Raw genomic sequence first — 16239 nt, forward strand, 5'->3', positions numbered from 1 at the left:
CTGTGGCGAGGGACGAGTTGCCATGGTGATGCGTTCTCCAGCTGATCCAGCAGGGCAGCCGTGTCGCGTCCTCCGCAATCCTGGGGTTCTTCCACCTCGATTCCCTGATTTCTCATCTCACGTGCGGCCTCCGCCGGGGTGTGGTACAACCGTGGGCCCATGTCCCAATGGATTCGAAGGTTAGTGAAAGGCGATTGAAATCGGATGCCTTTAGCCTTCAACGCGCTCTTTATATGTTTATAAGCTTGGCGCTGTTGCACCGCAGCCGCGGTATAGTCATGGTCAAAATCTACGGGCTTGTCTCGTATGAGCATCTTCTTCTGCCACGCGTTTTTCAGTACAGTCTCCTTGGTCTTAAATTCAAGAAAGTTCACGATAATGGATCGTGGGGGTGCATCCGCGTTAGGTTTGGGGCCAAGGGAGCGATGAGCTCTTTGTATTTGCGGGTCTGTACCCTCGCTGATCAACCTTTCATTTCGAAGTAGGTTTTCAACGAAGGTTATTGTGGAGCTGCCATTTTCTCCTTCGCGAACCCCATAAATTCTCAGATCATTTCTTCTCCCCCTTGATTCCAGATCGTTAATCTTGTCCATCATCTTCTTTTGCTCCTTTAGTGATTGTCTAAGGGCGTCATTAGCTGTCGCTGACCAAGTCTCAAGCCCTCCTATGTGACTCTGGGCTTCTTCGAGTTTTTCACTCTGTTCCTGCACCGCTAGCTTTGTCACTGTTAGTTGTTGATTGATGTCTTGTTTAAGAGTATTCATCTCTTGTTTAATGTCCGCTTTGAATGCATCCAGATCCGACTTCAGCTCCGCCCGTAGGCCACTTATCTGCTTGCTAATAGTTAGCATAGTTTCGTGTAGGGTCTGCGTTGTTGTCTCGCCGTCGCCATCGTCTTCATCAGTGTTCGTATGTGCTTCGTCTTGTTCGAGATTTTGCTGTTCTTTATCTCCTTGTATTCTCCTAGGCCCTCTTTTGCCTCCCCCTGGCATATTTTCAGACAAAATAGTCTTTCAGAAGCAGTCAACTTGAATTTCAGGGGAAAATACAACCCAACTTTGAGGAGTTCAAAGACTAATCCGCCATATTGGTCAGCCGTCCACCGGAAGTCCATAATCAGAGACTTTCAGTCATAACTCAATTCTGTAAAATGTGTTTGCATTAGAATATATTGCTGATGAATAACATATCATGCTACTTTCAATTGCAACCCATTTCTAATATTAGCATTAGAATAGTCTATAGACTATACCTCACACAACAGCTTTTAATCAAAGTGAACACGATAAAACATTAGATATGATATAATCCACAACATTACACAAGCAGTGAACAGCACGAGCTAGTACGTAAATCACATCAAACTACGATAAATACATAGCATATACATATTATTAATGCATTTGTCATGGTCTACATGTGTTTGCAAATAATTTTCAATCGGAAAAGACTAAAAATGTTCTCCTCAGTAGCAATCCTGTAATGCGTTGGCAGAAAAGTTGCATGTGGGAGTGAAATTCAAAGCCCGAGAAAATAAATAAATAAATATCAATATAAACCATTGGTTAAAACATTTATTATAGTTTATACATGTTTTAAACCAATGAGGAAGGGTTTAAAGTGAAGAAAAAAGCGAAACGCTTACCTATACTCTGTCCACCAGCCTAAAGCGTGACAAGACAGCGGTGAACCGTCAACCGACTGCCGAGAGTATCATGTGACAAGCTTGGTGTGTCACACTGGAGTTTTAAATTTGCTACGTTTTAAAATAACTGCTTAAAAAAAATTCACGCTGGGGGGATCAGTTAAATAATTTTGAATTTACGTGCGAAAGGGTTAAGACCGCTACCCAGCCTGTCAGGGAGGCATCTGTCGTTAGCAACCTGCGATGACGAGACGCACCGAGAGTGGGACCCAAGGTAAGAAACCGGGGTCTGAACCAAATAGAAAGGGAATGAAGCCTGTGGCGCGTAAACCTTATTTGCCTTAGGGGACTGGCCCTTGGATAAAATCCCCTGGCTTTTAGCCACAGCTGGAACGGTTACATGTGCAGAAGGCCCGAAGGGATCACCGCAGACACAGATGCCCTGAGACCTAGTTTTTGTTGATATTGACGAGCAGTGCAACCTTGACATAGCCTGACCTTGCTCAGGGCATTCTGAATGGAAATGATTCGTGCGGGAGACAATTGTGCCTGCATTGTGATCGAATTCCATATAACCCCCAGATAAGTGATTCCCCGGGTGGAGAGAGAACGTTCTCTGACGTTGAGTCTCAGACCCGGAGAAACCAGATGAGCTAAGACAATATCCCTGTGCTGAAATGCCAGTTCTTGGAACTGCGCTAGGATCAGCCAGTTGTCTATATAATTCAGTCGCAAAGAGCCAGTGCTGCATCCATGCATTTCATGAATGTGCGGGTTAATAGGGCTAGGCCAAATGGAAGAACCCGATACTGGAAGGCTTCGCCCCCGAAAGCGAACCTCAGGAACTTCCTGTGCTGTGGCGGAATTCCTATATTAAGATATGCGTCCATGAGATCGATGGTGACCAGCCAAATGTGATGTTGGGCTTTCGACACGATCGTCTTGATAGTTAGCATCTTGGACTTGAACACCCTGACTGGGCAGTTCAAGCCTTGAAGACCTACGGTCTGACACAACCCCCCAGCCTTCTTGGGAACCAGGAAGTATTCACTGTAATAACCTGACTCTTTCTCTGGAAGAGGAACATGTTCGATGGCCCCTTAGACTTAGAGATTTCGCAGTTCTTTCCACAGTAGAAATGCCAGGTCCGGTTTACGGTATTGGAGACCACGCCGTTGAAACATGGAAGGCGGCGAGCGAATTGAATTCTGTAGCCATTCTATACATAGAAATACCTGGCAGAAGTTCCCACGCTGCCAGGTTCTCTGAGATGGGTATTAATTTTGACACTTCCTGTTGAGAAGATGTCGAGTGTTCCGCGTCCTGGACTAAGGCAGGAAGCAACGGTACACCCAACTTTTCGTTGGAAGCCTCTAAACTCCCGAAACACCAGAGGCAGCGGGAATGGAGAGGTTTCGTGGAGGTATCGGGAGGGCCGAAGTGGATGATACATGCGCCCCGTCCCAAGGGGGGCTACCCCCACAAAAAACCATCAGGGTTTTTCCCTTTTAGAAATAACTGCCCTGGGTCTTGCTTTGGGGGCTGCTGAGGGCGATGAACTGGACCCCAGTCTTTACGAGGGGGAGTATAAAGACATTATAAAGTAATTTAATTTGTGTAATTCGGATGACAATGTATGTGGATTGTGCTTTTGTACAGATTCTATATTTTATTTTATTACTTTCTCTTACTCTGTAATACATTCGATTGCTTTATATACAACTGTTATGCTGGGTTTTGAGGTTAAACAGAGTATAATGTGAATATGTATGATTGTTTTTAGGGAATGGTTGTATGTTGGTTCTTATGAACATAATTTTCATACATCATTCGTTGTTAATAATACATGTGGAGATAGTAATTGTGTGAAGAATACACAAACATCCATTTTAATTTACTTAATTTTTCCTTTAATATAACAGTAATGTCTTGTTATTCGCTTTAATGTGTATTACATGATATAATTGTAATACTTAAGCCCAGGGCCGGCCCAAGCCTTTATGGGGCCCTAAGCAGAATTTGATTTGGGGGCCCCTCGGTGCCGCCAATATGATTGAATATTGTCAGTGCTTGATTATTCGCACACTATAAATCTAACACACCCCTTATCAATTTGATTAGTTGTAGCTGTGTTGCTTACAACATACCAATGTCTGCCTGGCATAATTTTACCCTTCTACAGTTTTAAATGTAACAGTAGCACATCTATATTTACCCAATCCTGTTGATCCTCTGTTACCAGTTTTGTGTACTTCCTAGAGAACAATTTGCAGCAGAAGCTGTAGACAGTATCATTTCTTTTTGAATAAGTGAGCAGCTCCACTTACATTTTTTCCCCATTAATTAACTTTCTGTAGGTGTAGTGGTAGTGGAAGCTTCAGCCATCAGGTTTTTCAGGGAATGTGAAGTTTTCCTTTATAGGCAGTGGCACTCTGCTTACCAGATCAGTCCTTTCTGAGTCTGACAGGATAGATGACAACATCAGTGGATGCATGTGCTGGGAAGTGCTCCTCGCATGCAGAGGATGGACCTGATGAAAGATGAAAATAATAATAAAAGCTAGCCATGTTAGATGTCATATTAGAAGGTAATGCAACTGTCTGTCAAAAACAAAGGCATGGTTTATCCATATAAATATAATGATCTGGGTTTGTTGAAAAATCATCATCAGCTGTAGCACTGGAACTTGGGGCAGGTGGCGTTGGTTGTGCCCCACGTCCAAAATATTTCAACAGTGCTCCTAGGGAAGTTTCATAAGAGTACATATTTGACAGAATATTTGACAAAATATGTTATTTTCTCAACACAAATTATTATACACAGCAGCAAGCCATCTGTACTCCTAAAACAACAACTCTTAATCTATAACTAGCTAATTGAGGCATAATGATATTGGAATATAATAGCAAAGACCCCAAAATGGTAGACTAATGTAAATAATGTTAAGTTATCAGTACAAAGTTTATGGAACAGAAGCTTATTTTTATTACAAAAATATATACCCAGGAAAGTTATTTTTACACAGAAGACAAAAACTTTAATCTAAAACTTGCTAAGTAATATGTTATACTAATAATATATTAAGATGTCAAGGCTATTTACGGATGATTAATCAAACTTTCCTAAAAAGAAGATATGCTACATAGGCTATGTTAACTAACTAGCCAGCTAATGTTAGCTCATAACTTAGCCTAGCTACTTAACGTACCTTTATCGTGCTGTTTTTTTCTCTTCCTCTGTTTTATTCTTTTTCCTTTTCTTTGCACCAGAGGATATGTCCTTTTTTGTGACATTGCTATTTTGCTGTCTGAATGTGCTTGCATCCTGCAGCCCGTTAACATAATATTGCGTTTTTGTATAATTACCATTGTCCATTGACAGTATAATCACAAAAAAAATAAAAAAGTGCTCTTGGGGGCCCCCTGGTGGCTGCCTGGGCCCTAAGCAGCCGCTTAGTTCGCTTATGCCTTGGGCCGGCTCTGCTTAAGCCTCAGACCGCGAATGGACGCTGGTGAGGCAAGACGCACATTTTCCCCTTCTCTTCTTCCAGTCACTATTGTGTTTAACATGGGAAGAAGTTAGCGCTATGGATGTTTATCTGATCAAGTGTCCCATATGTTTCCAGGGTCAATAAATGGAGGTGTTTGAAGCTATCCTGCTGTCTCTGGTCTGAAATTTCTTATGTACAGAATTGGATTTGCTACACAAGCAAGGCGAGCACGAAGCATTTTGCCTGAAAGCAGGTTGCAATGCTCGCACCCGCCCCGCTCCAACGCGAGAGCAGCATGCTCTTCCCCCAAACAAACAAAGCAAAACTGATGCATACCTCTCCCGGCCATACAGCGTAAACAAAGGAACACGCATCGTTTCCTCCGACTTTCAGTCATTCTCTCTTTTTTTTTTTTTTTAAGAAAGAAGAGAAAGGAGAAAAGTTTCACTGCGCACTGCCTAACCAATTCTAACTCCTAACAGAGGAAAGAATGTTTGACAGGCTTGTAAGACACACACACACACACACACACACACACACACACACACACACAGAATGGCTCTGAAGAAAATAGATCTGAGGACACGCTGGTGACACATCTATTTATAGCCTGGCCACAGGTGCATCCAATGATCTCACCAGCCGAGGCTATAAATTCCGGTCAATGTTCATTGACGTGTTACACACATATTCACAGCTGGTCACAATGTAGGATTGTTCCCAAAGCGCTTTTCTCAGCACAGCATCCTAGTGAAGCTTTCTGTAAAGGGAACAAACAGCATTTCTTATGACCTTATTGCTATATGTTTGTTTAAAACATCCACATTATCAATATAAATATGTTCACAAAAATCCACATTGATTTCCATTGAACTAGAGTTCCTTAAAAGTAACGTCACACTCTTTGGAATTGCGTCGAGAACAATAGCAAAATCTCTTGGTTTAATAGGAAATTGACATTTTTGAAGAAATTCAGTATATGAAAACAAATTTGCCTTACTAAAATAATTCCTTCATTGTACCAAGTATGAAAGAATATAGATTTATTTTTAAATAGTATTTGTTGTTTCATATAAAATAACTGTGTGGTGAAAAATTGTGCTTGTAGATCATATTCCATGCTAGCAGGGTTTGTTTGAGGAAATTGGCCAATTTGACTGGAATTTTGTCAACAGAAAAATTACACTTCAACAAAAAGTTTATACCCCCAAAAGTATTCAATATTTAATTAAGAAATACATTACAAATACTTATTTTATTCTTCAGAAACTCTATCAACCATCTAATTTTGAAAGTGTTATTAAAGAAATAGTTCACCCAAAAATAAAAATTTGCTAATAATTTACACCCCCTCCACGATGAATCTAAGTTTCTTTCTTCATCAAAACAGAATTTAAGATTTTTAGGATTTCATTTCAGGCCTCCTCCTTTAAACAATGCAAGTAAATGTACTCCATTTTTTTATGATCCAAAATGCATATTTAGGGTGCATCAAAATAATCCACATGACTCGTGTTTACAAGAGAAACTTGCACAGACCACAGACCTATCGACGTTCACAAACCAAAATAATGCAAAACAATTTCAAAACAATAAAAAAATTATAAAACAATCTTTTATTTTCAAAATAATAATAATAATAAACATTACTGCAGTAAATAAGCATCCTTTATTTCGGAGCAATGCTGTTGCATTGATTTTCTTCAGCAGAAATATATAGGCTATATTACGGTCAGGAATCCAAGCCACACAAGTTGTAGTTAGTGAAACCAAGTGCGACAGCATAGTTAGTGAAAACAAGTACAACAGCGTTTACCGAGATTCACAGGATTTACAGTGTTTACACAGTGAGATCAATTGTACAGGTGATATCACACAGAATCCTTAGGGGTAGAAGGTTCACGGCACACCCTCCAATATTTGAGAGAATGTAGGGGTGTACTGATATCCTGTTCAGCGTGATAAGCCAGAGCTTCAATTGCTCATTATCATATATAGGGAATCGATTTATTTTTTTAAATATTTTTTAAATGTTTCTGAAGGTTGAAGCATCAAGGAGACACATGCCAAATTACCATTGTGAACAATACACTTATTCAAATACAAATCTACAGCATATACAATTAAACTTTTGTACAGCGCCCCTTCTCTTGTAAACAATGACGTGCTTCCTGCCTCCTCCTCCACTTGACACGCGGCACCCCAGCACTGTTTGGAGGCGTCTGTGGTGACCAGAACATGTCGGGACACCTGCTGGGGACTCCTGTCTGCAGAAAACAGAGGTCTGTCCATGGTTTGAAATGGCCCCTCAGGTGGGGGTGATGAACACACGCCATGCCCATCAAGGGACTCGAGTCTGAAGCCAGTGTTGAAGCGGTCTCATATGCATCAACCCCCGTGGCGCGACCGCCGCGGAGGATGCCATATGCCCCAGGAGCCTCTGGAATTGTTTTAGAGGAATTGCTGTGCCTGGCTTGAATAAGGTGAGGCATTTCAGCACTGACTGAGTGTGCTCATTGGTGAGGCGTGCTTTCATTGAGACTGCATCAAAATCCATGCTGAGAAAAGAGATGCTCTGAACTGGGGTGATCTTGCTCTTTTCCGAGTTGACCTGAAGCCCTAGATGGCTGAGATGCCTGAACACTTGGTCCCTGTGAGTGCACATTGACTCTCGAGGGTGGGCTAGGATGAGCCAGTTGTCAAGGTAATTGAGTATGCAAATGCCCACTACCCTTAGCGGGGCAAGGGCTGCCTCTGCGACCTTTGTGAAGATGCGATGAGACAGGGACATGCCGAAGGGGAGGACCTTGTACTGATACACCTGGCCATCGAACACGCACCGTAGGAAGGGTCGGTGTCAAGGCAAGATAGAGACGTGGAAGTACGTGTCCTTCTGGTGTACATATTTTTTACATATCACGCAGCCCAAAAGCGAAATACAATTTTTCATGAACGACATGAAAAATTCCATTTTGCAACATGTTACTTCTTAATGTTTGCATATTTGTTTGTTTTTGAGTAGTCTATGGGCAATATAAACATTTTATTTAATTGAAACACGTTTTTGAAAATAGTAAATTATTCGTTTGTGGTATGGCTCTTTTGAAAAAATGCATCAACCAAACATTTTTAAATTGGCTCCTGAGTGAAAAAAGGTACCTGACCCCTGCATTATATGGAGGTAAGATGAAAAGAAAAGGCCATCGAAACTTTTCTGAAGACAGTCAGATCCCTTCAGAGAGACATTTATATAAAATAGTCATAAATGTATTGCATTCAAGGGCTTTATTTCAAGTCTTCAGAAGTCATAATCCCTTTGAGAGCACTTGGATTTTATCACAAGTAATTCTGTATATTTTATACTACTTGTCACATTTTAAATAAAGTGTTGTGACTGCAAATCTGGCCCTGGCGGAGGGAACAACCTGCCGCGTTCTTGGGGAACAGAAGGGGTCACCCCCGCCCCTGGCAGCAGTTCTCCTTCTCCAGGCGGTCGGCAGCGAGCCCCTCCCTGCTCGCGGTCGGCGGTCTCAGACCCCACCGCGTTTCAGCGGCTGGTAGGGGACTCCTCCGCCCCTGGCAGCGGCCCTGACCACTCCAGGCGGTCGGTTAGGAGCCCCTTCTCCCCTCGCAGTCATCGGCCGTCGTCCGCTTCCAGGCGGCCGGGCTCCTCGTCCCCGGCAGATGGCCGTGGCTGCTCCGTTGGGGTGGACGTTAGTGGCGAGAACTCTACTACGGCATATACCTCCTCCTTCCCAGGTTTCGGAACCAGTGTAAAGCAGTCAATGGAAAGGAGGAGGCGAGAACCGGCTTGACAATATAAATAATATTTTAATGAGAAACTTCAAAGACAATCACACACATGATACTTCCCTCTGCAACTGGATCCTGGACTTCCTGACTGGGAGACCTCAGTCTATCCATCTCCACCACCACCACACTGAGCACTGGGGCCCAGTGGGATCAGCTAGACTGTAAGGTGCGTGAGAAGAGCCCAACAAGGCAAGTGCTTCAGGAAGCGTGGGGTGAAATGTCACCTGAGTATCTGGACAAACTGGCAGCTAGAATACCAAGGATATGCAAAGCTGTCATTGCTGCACATGGGGGATTTCTTTGATGAAAACTCTTTGAAGTAGTTTAAGAATTTCAGAATGTATACATTTTTTTCAAATTGTAATAGTAATTCCTGTTTGCTTCCGTTCGGGCTTGAGGTGAGAGAGGCTCTCCTCACGGCTAGTCTGTTTACTCCCTCAGACGCTGCGAGCTGGATGATGATTTCACCGCTGCATCGGAGAGTGTCACAGCGGCGTCTGATACTGATGACTCGACTGGGCTGCCACCTCTGGGTCTGCTCGTCTGAGCCTGCTGCGCAGATGTCCGTTATGCTTGGAACCCTCCGTCCCCACCTCACCCCTCACAGCCACGCCCAGGACCATCTGACTCGGCTACGCAATTCAGTTCGCCAGGCCCCCGCCACCCTTTTGGTGGCGTCCGCTTTACCGTGTGGAGATCACAACCCTTCTACTCAAAGACGTGATAGAGCCTTCCCTCTACGCCGCTCGGGTTGATGTATATGAGACCGCTACAGCACTGACTCCGCCAAGGCGGTTTATGTCGCAACTTGCCCATCTCCGTCTCCTCCGGAGTCAGCCGCGACTCAGGTCACTGCGTACAGCTCACATCCCGAGCCATCTCAATGTCACAGTAGATGCTCTGTCACAGCAGGTAATGCTCAGGGGAGAGTGGAGACTCCACCCTCAGGCGGTCCAGCTGATTTGAAGTCGATTCGGCCAGGCACAGGTAGATCTGTTTGCCTCCCTGGAATACTCCCACTGCCCACTCTGGTATGCACTACTTGCATATTGCATATTTAAAGTATTTTGGTTTCAAAGTCGAAGAGTGTGTTAATGCCCAGTTGCCAGATTTCATTCCTGGTATGAATCTTGACTTTGTCTTTATGCTGGCTCACTTAACAGAAGAACTCGGTCATTCCATTCACCAGTATTTGAACACTTTCAAGCTGGGAAAACGTTTCTGTTAAAGCTTTTTCAGCAGGTACAGAGCCTCATAGCCTCTGCAACAGCAGTCAATCCATTGGGACTACTATGGATGAGACCTCTTCAGTGCTGGCTCAGAAGGTGCCCCATCCTTCATGGCGACACGGTCGTTTCTTGTGGTATCACGCATCTGTTAACCATTTGGAAAACGTCCATATTCTATGAGACGAGTGTGACACTCAGTCAAGTGTCCAGACGCAATGTGGTCATAACGGATGCATTGGACGTGGGCTGGGGATCCCTGTACGATGGGCATCCTGCCTTTGGCACCTGGACAGGTGTTCAAACGACCTTGCACATAAATTGTCTGGAACTACTCACTGTATTTCTAGCATTACTGGCTTTCCGACCAGCCATTCAGGGGTTTCATTTCTGATCAGAATCGACAACACGGCGATTGAAAGGAACATTTCCTATTGATACATGTGACACACATTCCAGGTCACCTGAACCACGGTGCAGATTTGGCACAGGGCATGTAAAAAAAGAGAATGGACTCTCCCAGACTTATTAGAGCTCTTGGATGATTTGGCATTCGTAACCTTCAACAAGATGTTTATACATCTTGAAATGGCGAGCGTTCGCTGATTGGTGTTCCTCTCAAGGTGAGGACCCTGAAAAACACACCATACAGCCTATACTTTATACAAGACATTCTAGATGCTTAGAGATTGGACCAGACTTATCAAAAGCTATTCTTAAACCCACCCAGTAAGGCTACGTGCCAAAAGTTTTGACCACTCCTGTGACATTAACCATAGTTCCCTGAAAGGAGGGAATGGCATGTGCGTAAGCTGGCCGCGCTACTGAAGTGTTAAGTAGTGCTGTGTACTGCCATTATATACACCTGCTGACGTGTGTGTGGGAGGCAGAGCACAAAGCGCTATCTGCCAATTAACATAGGCAACATTTTAAAGAGTTTCAGAGATTGGCTATGCCTGCAGAGGTAACCCCATAGCGTCATCAATGATGCATGATTTCATTCCCTCCTTTCAGGGAACCGTGGTTACAGTCTTAATCTTATTGTTTTTGCAGCTGCCCATGCTGTTTTTCAGTTGTTTTCCAATGTTTTTAATTGACTTATAATGAATGAAATATAATAGTACACAGAACAGTTGGTAGTCAGTCTTGCCATGCAAAGCCACATAGGCACCTTGTACCTTTAATTTTTATTAATGCGTTGTTAACATTGACATTGCAGTGACATTTTGTTCACTTATCCTACGATGTTTAACCAACATAAGCTTGGAATATATACTAAAATGTATATATAAAAAATATGCAAAAAAATTTATTAGATATGAGCATTTAGACAATTTAGTTGTTTACACTGTACATTTAACACATTCATTACAATTGCATAGGCCTATGTTTACATTTAAATTTGGCTGATGCCTTTATCCAAAATGACTTACATTGCATTCAGTGTATACGTTTTATCAGTGTGTGTGTTCCCTGGGAATCGAACCCATGATCTAGGCATTGCTAGCACCAGGCTCTACCTGTAGAGCTACAGAAACTGTATGAATGATGTCTCTGACTCTAAACCTATTCTGGTCTCAGCTTGGACTCAGACTTGAAAGAGCTGGTCTCAACTACAACTATGACTTTTCCTTTAAATATGAAACACTGTCACAATGCCATGGGGTTGGACTGCCACCTTCTGCCTGTCTTGAGAAGATGTTTTTAATATTGTATTTTTTTCCTTTATATGACAGTTCAAAGAAAAATAAAATTTGATCCGTAGCAGTTTGTTCTAGAATTTAATTACACTCCGTATTAGACTTGATATATGGTATTAAGAGGTATCTGACCTTGTAACATTTACGAAATAACTGAACTAAAGATACTTTCCCTCACACCCGGCTGACCTCTTGTTGAAAGTCTCTTATGTAAAAAGCAGAGCTCTCTGATGTGTTAAACAGGTGCCAGTCAGTGATGAACACAGCAGGGTCATAGGTTGTAAGGAACTGGTCTTCTCCCAGGAGGTCGGAGGTCATAGGACAACACACAGGGTTCAGAGGGTGTGACAAGACACCTGCAAAGGGGCTGATGGGGCACCAGTGATGCATACCTTTGTGACAAGTTTGACACAGCAGAGGTGGGGGATCAAAAAGATGAGTTCTTGGGTGGGTCATATTTATAACAAGTCAAAGTCACGAAGGCCCTTTGTTGTCCACCGATTCTTTGTTCATGACATTCTATATACATGACGTGTGTTCATGGTTTTGGTTGTGATGATTTATATTGGTCTTTCCCTTCAATTAGCCTATATTCATCGTTTAAGCTGATGGATTTTCAGCTCTTTTTCTAGGCCATTATTAAGAAAGCATGTATTTCCAACAAAGTGCAAAAATGCTGCTTACACCAAATAAACTCCATTGTTAGCCATTGTTATTTGCCAGTCATGATAACGAAATACAGAGCATTGTCTAGTAATTTTGAGGCATTCACTTTAAGATCGTCAAAAAGGCTTCACCAGAGGGAGCCTCTTTCTCGCTCCACAAAGCACTCACTTTAACGTTCACTCAGATATGCATCTAAATGCAGAGTCTTTTGGATTGTACAAGAACTAGGATGGATATAGAAATGATTTTAGAGAGCAAATGTACAATTTTGTTCTGGAAATAACTATTGGTTATTTATAAAAAAAAAAAATTACTGGATTTATAAAGAAATAAACCTCCAATTTGACCATAATTGTTGATCATCAGTGTTGAAGCATATATATATATATATATTTAGGATTATTAATTTATTATGAACATGCACACCTGTGTAAGGGTGGACAGGACTTGTGACAGCACCACGGTCAGGCTGTTTCCCATTAAGGATGTGCGTGTTTGTGTATTTTTCAGCATGCATAAGCACATGTGTTTCAGGAACGTGTGTGGGCTGTCATGATTGACTGTTATCCCTTCAGATTCACAGTGCAGCTTGTAAACTCCAGATTCTCTCGTTTCAAGCTGAGAGTTGACAGACAGTAACGCAACTTACAAACAAAGACAACTGCAACACATGAAATAATCATGCACATCATGGTTTGCTATGCCTGGCCTCATTAACCAAACCAATATACAAACGAGCAATGGTATTCTCATCGTAAACACGAGATGCATGAGTCATAAGCACAAATATGTTGATTGTTTTTTAGTCAATTACATAACACTAAAACATTTATGTGACTGTCAAATGTCATTGCTAGATAGCAATGAAGAGCAAATGGAGAACTTTGCTAAAGTTTCCAGATTTTTCTCCTAAGAAAAACACTCTACTCTATTCTAATGTTTCAGAAGATTTTTCAACAGTATATTAAACTGTTCTTAGATTTGCCAGTATGCCAAATTCAACAATCAAAAGTTAGATATTTAAGTGTGAATAAAAAAAATTAAAAATTCTCAGCAAATTGTTCCAAGACCAAATTGTCTGGGCTATGCTGTCCACATTAATATTATAGCTCCATACTTATTGTATGTCAACAACTGTCTCATTTGTGTCTATTTCTATTCTCTACTTTTAAGAAGGGAAATTTGTAACAGTTAATACACAAATTAAGCATAACTGACATCTTCAATTAGCCTCGTGGTCTTTGAAAGAGTAACCTTTGAACAATAAAACATTCCAATGGATACTTTGAAAAGTAATAGTTCACCCAAAATTGAAAGGGAGTAGACACCTTGAGTGTTTTGTCACTGAAATATAGGACAATAGGCTTCCTGTACAAGCCAAAATACAGGCCGTCCCGGCTAATACCATATAGTTAGCAACCCTAGTAGCCACCATATTGGATACAGCACTGTTTACAGAGTTAATCAATTATTTGATTTGAGAGTAAGAAACAACTTAAATTACGGTCTGTTCAACATACAAAATTATCTTATGCATTGACACTCTTCATGCTTTATCAAGTGTTAAAGTGAGTAACTGTCTACTGCCATTGTATTGAATTTAGCCAGTAAATATTCATTAAATTATCTCCTTTTGTGTTCCGCAGAAGAAAGAAAGTCATACAGGTTTGGAACGACATGACAAATGAGGAGGAACAGTTCACTGAATGGAATTTTTAAAATCAAGTAGGGTACAATGGGGTCAAAGGCTCAATTGATTTTATTTTCTCCCAAAACACTTAATAGCAACAAAATCGTCCTGGTTACTTCCGTAACCTCTGCTCCCTGATGGAGCGAACGAGACATGGTGTCGATGTAGTGACACAAGGGGTCTCTCTTGGGAGCTCGAGACACCTTCTGATTTTTTTATAAAAGGCCAATGGGAATTGACGAGTGATATTTGCATGCCACTCCCCCGAACATATGGGTATAAAGGAGGGGCGTGCATACCGCTCATACATGTTTTTTGCTGAGGAGCCGAGAATAAGGTCCCGGCTATTTCAGTAGGTAGTTCAGCATTGTGGCAGGAGAGACACATCGTCTCGTTCCCTCCATCAGGGAACTAAGGTTACGGAAGTAACCAGGACATTCCCTATCTGTCACTTACTCTACGTTATGTCGATGTAGTGACACAAGGGGTCCCCTACAAAAATGCCACACCTACTGAACTGTGTTACGTGGATCGTCGGTGCGAAGCCAGCATACCAGCCGGCAAGTAACCTCCCCTGATGCTAGAATGAGTGTCGAACACCCCTTTGGGGACAAGTCCACCGCCCAAAGGATAGGGACAGGCTAGTTTCTCTGACAGAGAACGCTTGCAGGTCCCCTACCCTCTTGATTGAGGCGAGTGCCGTCAGGAGAGCAGTCATCAGAGAGAGTGCCTTAAGCTCCGCTGACTCTAAGGGCTCAATGGAAGCCCCTCGTAGGCCTTGCAGGACTACAGAGAGGTCCCATGAGGGAACGAGGTGCAGTCTGGAGGGGTTCAACCAACTGGCACCTCTCAGGAACATGATGATCAGGTCATGCTTTCCTGAGGACTTACCGCCCACTGTGTTGTGGTGTGCAGCTATAGCAGCTATGTACACCTTCAAGGTGGAGGGGAACAGCCGTCACTCTATCCTCTCCTGCAGAAAGGAAAGCACTGAGCCAATTGAGCATCTCTGGGGGTCTTCGCGCCGGGAAGAACACCACTTAGCGAACAGATGCCACTTCAAGGCATACAGGCGCCTTGAAGAGGGGGCCCTTGCCTGAGTGATCATGTCTACCACAGCAGGTGGTAAGCCACTGAGGTCTTCCGTGTCCTGTCCAGGGGCCAGACATGGAGGTTCCAGAGGTCTGGTTACAGGTGCCAGATGGTGCCCCGTCTCTGAGAAAGAAGGTCCTTCCTCAGGGGAATTTGCCAGGGAGGGGCTGATGCGAGGAGTGTGAGGTTCGAGAACCAAGTCTGGGTGGGCCAGTAGGGTTCTACTAGGATGACCTGCTCCTAGTCCAGGAGGCCAGCTGTGTGTCAGCGCGTCTATACCGAGGGGCGCCTCGGTCAAGGCGTACCAAAGCGGGCCATGTGAGGATTCTGGGGAGGTGAAGAGGTCTACTTGTGCCTGCCCGTATCGACTCCAGATCACCTGGACTTAGAGCCCGAAGCCATTTGTTTTGAGAATAATGGCTGGCTCATGAAGTTATTGGCTGGCTAGCCGGCTCAGCCAAAACCTAAATGGCTGCTGCAGCCGCCAAACTTTCCATAGCTGCAAATGGCTGAAGCTGCCACTTCATGTCTACAGATGTCTATGTTATATTGATTTACTAGATCTCAATATTTCCAAGCAATGCATGGCTTACACTATATTTACTTTCACAACGTATGTACATATTTATTTTGTAGTCTGTATAAAAAAAAAACGACGTTTTTGCCTGCCGTGTCTCGCCTTAATATAAACACACACTGTTATCAGTATTATTTTGGACAAAGTTTTGCACATTTCACTTCAATGTACACTGAAGCATGCGCCGTGAATTAGCAATGTGGAAACGGTGGTTTGTTACTGCAGTAATATCACGTTCAGTGCTATAAATCTCTCCGTTCCACAATATTTGTTTCATAACATCAATCTTTGATTCAGGTGTTTGTGCAACCGTGCCCTGAAGATTTAACAAAAGACTGTG

At 42.9% G+C, this 16239-nt stretch overlaps 1 protein-coding gene across 1 annotated transcript in view; it reads right to left on the minus strand.

The window, feature by feature from the left end:
- Positions 1 to 4045: 4045 nt before the first annotated feature.
- Positions 4046 to 16239, minus strand: part of LOC127651290 (hedgehog-interacting protein-like) — an 84275-nt gene continuing 72081 nt past the window's right edge. The window contains exon 14 of the transcript XR_007971561.1: positions 4046 to 4175. The gene's annotated coding sequence lies outside the window, so the exon portion shown is untranslated. The remainder of the gene's footprint in view (positions 4176 to 16239) is intronic.

This window comes from Xyrauchen texanus, chromosome 11, assembly GCF_025860055.1.
Source record: "Xyrauchen texanus isolate HMW12.3.18 chromosome 11, RBS_HiC_50CHRs, whole genome shotgun sequence".
Lineage (NCBI taxonomy): Eukaryota > Metazoa > Chordata > Actinopteri > Cypriniformes > Catostomidae > Xyrauchen > Xyrauchen texanus.